Source organism: Dendronephthya gigantea, unplaced genomic scaffold, assembly GCF_004324835.1.
Source record: "Dendronephthya gigantea isolate DGI-Jeju-01 unplaced genomic scaffold, DenGig_1.0 001045F, whole genome shotgun sequence".
NCBI classification, from domain to species: Eukaryota; Metazoa; Cnidaria; class Anthozoa; order Malacalcyonacea; family Nephtheidae; genus Dendronephthya; species Dendronephthya gigantea.
The window spans coordinates 1-5,327 of NW_021164055.1; the positions used below are offsets into that span (position 1 = coordinate 1).

Sequence of the window (5,327 nt, forward strand, 5' to 3'; positions counted from 1 at the left end):
TTGCCAGACATTTGAATATTTGTGATTTGAATAATTCAACTCAGGCTTTCATTCCATTTCTATCCTTAGGTCTCAGATTATCCTAAGGGATTTGTTGTTGTCTGTGGTGTTTAGAACAATGGTATGTACCAGATGCTGCTGGTACCAGCCATATAATAACAAAAGGATAAGATACCGGTTATTTCTGTAAATTGAAGTTTTACATTTTGTGCACCATTTTGCTTTTGTTTTCCAGCTTCTTTTCACATCAGAGAGGAGAGAGGAATTGCTGAAAAAGATGATGGAATCTTCTTTCAATAATGTTGGTGTTATGATAAAGTATGTGAACATTTTAAGTAAACAAATTTTAAGTAAATGACAAAATGACTTACATTCAGGTTACTTTATTTACGTTTTAACCGTTTTTGACAAAATTCTTTCCAGGTCTGTAATTTACTTTGAGCTGTATTTGTTATTTCTTTTGCCTCAGTTTTAGGCAGAAGAAAAGTTCCATCAAAGTGGAGTCGTTTTTTAAAACAAATTTGGAAAATACAGTTGAATGATATATTGTTAAGACAGTATTTCGTTTGTCCTGTGTAAAGAATGTGAGATATGACAGTAAATGACAAATTTTTCGTCTCAGTGATGACGAACATATCACATCAATGTCAGAATTCAGCGTCTATAAAGAAACTCCTCGGATTAAAGTGAGTTATGTTGTTAATAAAATTTTTCTAAGAGTCTATCCTTTTTCTCATTTTAAAATCGTTTTGACACTGTCAAATTTAGGATCCTGTTCAAAGAACGCTGTGTTTCTTAGAAAGGTGTCTTTTGGAAAGAATCCCGCGACGTACAATATCGTCACCCTTCATCCCCTTAGCTCATTAAGTCATGCGACATTCCATGTCAGTTCCAGTAATTGTTCATGTCTGACCTTGAAAAAAAACACTCCAAACACTCCAAACACTCCATGTCTTCTGACCTGGATTCACGTTTACTGCTTTTATGTCCTTTTTATTTCACGTTTCCATTTTGAACATGTCCAATTGCAAAAAAGTATCCAGCCGAGTTAAAATACTTTTATTTTTGTAGTTACTTTCCAGAATTTACCGTATATACCGTATAGAATATTATAGTTTTCAAACTTCTTTTGCTGTCAGATATTTTCAAAATTTGCTATCGAAACCATCCTCAGTTGTTGGGGCGGAATACACAAGCGGTCGGCTGAGAAATTACTCGTCTCCTGACAGGTAGTGTAAGAAAGCAAATTTTGTATGAAGCTATAAAAAATATTTCTTGTTTTGAATGTTTGTATTTCACTCAATCTGGGATACATTATTGGCTGGTTTGCTAGACGGTGTTAGAGCCAGTTGAAACGGAGATGTTTGCGTAAAAACGACCCCAACGAAGAAAAGTACTGTACGCTTATTCATAGATGATTGAGCGAAAATTATGGTCAAAATTTTCCTGATGAAAATCTTGTACTGCTATGATTACCCTAAATACGATCCCTCATTTCATTCTCCTGCTGACGTATGTGATCTCATATAACACACCAACAATTACACTTCTCGTCAGGTATCAGGCAATAGCATTATTCCTATTAGCCAGTTCAATACATTACATACAGCAAAAAGAGAATTGTTTTTTTAAGATGATATATTTTTCAAGGTTATCGTTGGGGTCCATTGTATAATGTTGTTGACGAAGAAGTAGAAAGCAGTAATTTAAATTCCTTGCTGCGTCTCCAGGTGAAATATTTCTCTTTTTATTTCACTTTAAATTTTTGAAATATCTCCAAAAGCTTATATTGTCTTATGACTGGTTCCTTGCAGGAAATTTAACCGAGGCTGTGTACAGATTTAACTGCAATATTTCCTACTGCGGTCTACTTCATGCAGTCACCCAAGACGTAAGTTGACAACTTCTTATCTTGTACTTTTCTGCAGACAAAATCCTGTGTAGAGAATATTATTGCCTTTTTATTGAGTTTTAATGTTCTGTCAAAATCTGGATTAAGGCTGTTTTCCACTCACGTGTTTTTTATACGCACGTACACGCACGTAAAAATCTAAATCCTTGTTCATGCTACCTTTGAAAGGACTAAGTGAATAAATCGACCTACAATCATGTGCAAAAATTATTGGGACACGGTCATGACACCTAGTATCTACCCCCTCTCCCCCAAAACAATGTTGTTTCTATGATACCAAGCCATTTGATTTGCCGAAAATATCACTCTCAACATTGTCAATGGGGGAAGGGGGGATAAATAGTTTAACAAAATTCGTGACATAATAGTTGTCAAAATGAAAAAAAATGTGATTAAGATACGTAAAGTTCATAATTTTTGCACATGATTGTAGATGCACGTTAATTAATAAAAATTTAAAAGCATTTAAATTCTCCGTATGTGTACATGCGTAAAAAACGCGTAAGTAGAAAGCAGCCTTTAGTGTAAACTAAGCGATTGCTAGGCTGCATAGTTACGCCAAATGAAAACATTTGCCCATTTCGGCTTCTAATTGAAAACATTTAGCAGGGTTTAAAACGTCTGCAAACAACACGGTACATTTAAACTGGTTTATCCAGTATAGGCAAAGAGTATGGTTTTAATAAAAATACCCTAACCTGCTACTGTTCTGTACACAAATGTAGACAAAACACTAATAGTACTCCCTAAAAACCACCGTAACTCCAGCCTAGTCCCAGGCCTCTCATTGCGCGTGTTTTATATTTCCGTCACGTCACCGAATGAAACGCGCACGAGAGGCCTAACACAAAATATTTTTAATCTTAACGGCCCATTTAATGTTGTGAACTTGAAATTAGAATTGTTTTTAAAGTAAATGTTTGCAATTTACAACAGTAACCGTTATAAAGGAAGCGAGAATAATTTAAATGGGTGGATAGAAGTTTATTATAATCATAAACATGTACGTACGGACTCGAGTTTTCTTGATAGTCGATAGCGTTGACGGCGAACGACATTGAAACGTTTGTATGAATATTTCGACTCCTGGCAGTATAATTAATATCCTGTAGCTTATTTCAAGCAAATATTTGACTAACGACGTCGAACAAGGCCAGTTAACCGCGTCGTAGATCGTAAACTGACCTCAATACAGAAAATGGGGAAAAAGTCCCCACATTAGCCAAAATACAAAACATTTTGTTCTAGGCCTCTCAGTTCCCGCCTCGCCGCGTATAAGGAACGTTAAGAGGCCTAGGGACTAGGCTGCGGTAACTCTGGTTGCAGAGTTGACTGGGTCCGAATCCATGAAATGGTAGTTTTGAAATTTTCTCGCCAGAAGTACAGCTGGAATATTAAGTCTTTTAAACTCCAATATATTTCAAACGATTTTAAATATTTTGTAGGACTTTTCTCGGGGAATAAAGAAAGACTTATCATTAATGCCATCACAATGCTCATTGCTCACGAAGGTATTGTATATCTTTGCCAATAAATTTATTTATGTTCAACCTAAAATATACATATTCTGACTGCTATTACCTTCACAGGTGTTCATATATACATAAAATAATTAAAAAGTTTCGTCTATTTCAGGAGACCAAAACAAAATATGAGATAAAGATCTCGAAGCACTGTTTCACGATTTGAGAAGTTGGGTTCGATCGAAAGCAGGTTTCGCGCTTTCACAACGCTCACTAGGCGAGAAACGTTTATCTTTAACTGCAACAACATGCTGTTTACTCAACCAGTTCACTTCCGTGAGAAGGTTGGTGTGAAAACTGTGAAAGCTTTGAAGAGGAATAATGAAGCCGTGACTCACGCCGCTGTCGACATGTTGTGCGTGCTCTATGGCAGGTAAAGACAGGGCTTTTCTTTAAGTGGCCAAAATGGTCAGACCGGACATATTTAAATTTAAAAAAGAGTATTTCGTTCAGAATATAGCGGCGAAATTTCCGAGCTAAATAGATGCAAGAAACGAAATACGTAAACTCAGCCAACTTTGAAATTTGCGTTAACAGGATCCAATTTTATCGAAACCAATTCTGTTGTTTTATATAGCCAAGGCACGATAACTATGACATTCGACAAGAACAGATAAACAAAAGCTCTCTGTTATCCTGTGAAAAATTTCCAAGCAGTTTGTTAGGAATTCTCACGATAAATGTGGTAAGATGTGTGGTTTTGGTTGCCTATAATCTATGCTGAACCAATTCATTTTATTTTTCAATCCCTCTTGTATGTATATAGCCTTTTTTGGAAGAGAAATTCCCTTGCAAAACTCAGCAAGTGATTTGTAGCAACTGCCTTTGTAATTTGGACTACCTTTCTAATTAACACAGAAATAGATTAACCATGAAAACTTTTGTTCTAGAATCGTTCCACTGGGGTTTTAGGTATAAGTGGATTGCTTGATTTTTTGACGTTTGCTCTGTGTCCTCCTTATAGGTAAAGTTCAAGTTGCTTTGCAATATATCAAAATAATGGGGGGGTGAAGTTGGACATTCATGTTAAACTAATAGTAAGGTGTGATTGCTTCTAATATTTTGAATCAATCATGTGGTCTGTTATAATAAATCGACTATTGCATATTCCTCTTAGTGAGACAACAGACGATGAACAGTTTGGGAAATTACTGGAGAAAGTTGCAGGTATGCTACAAAGAGATTTGAGGAGTTTTCATTCAACTTGCCTTCTTAGTAGTTTATAGCTCTTTGACTGACGTTGAGAGTTGATTAAATTGCCTTTCTCTCTTTACATTTTTGGTGAAGTCTACCACGACACTAGCTTGACCTATGCATGGGAGCAACTCATGAAGTCTGTTATTTTGTGTCTAGAAATCGGTCATTGCATTTATCGATTGTTCCAGGTAGGTTTACGATAAAACTGCAATAAATAGTACCAATTTTACCATTTCTTCGCTTATGTATGTTTTACTATTGCCCCGCTAATAGTTCTTACCAATCGTGGTTTTGAATTCGTTCCTCAACAATTTCAGCATCCGTCGACAACAATTGTGAAAGGTGCTGGTATGGTTCTGAAGGCGATAATCGAGGTACGTTTTATTCATTCATTGATCCATTCAGAATTTTCTGCTTTTGACGAACGTCATTTATAATGCTCTGCCCTTTTTTAGCTCTGATGAATGTACATATTAGTTCAGTTGATATTTAAGAGGTTTTAAAGGGTCTTAATTTTGAGAAGTATTATACACACTTCAATTCAAGCCAGGAACAGTTGATGGAAAAATGAGTCAACTATAGATCCTCCGGCAGGAATCGCTTTTGCGATGCCGGTGCAATGCTCTTGTCACTGAGAACGTATAGTTGACTAATTTTTCCATCAACTGTTCCTGGCTTGAATTTGAAGTGTGTAT

General features: G+C 36.0%; 1 long non-coding RNA gene across 1 annotated transcript; it reads left to right on the forward strand.

The window, feature by feature from the left end:
* Positions 1-1,433: 1,433 nt before the first annotated feature.
* LOC114544908 lies at positions 1,434-1,854 on the forward strand. The gene is made up of 3 exons (XR_003690662.1): positions 1,434-1,557; positions 1,651-1,730; positions 1,815-1,854. It is a non-coding gene; the product is annotated as an uncharacterized LOC114544908 (long non-coding RNA).
* Positions 1,855-5,327: the final 3,473 nt, after the last annotated feature.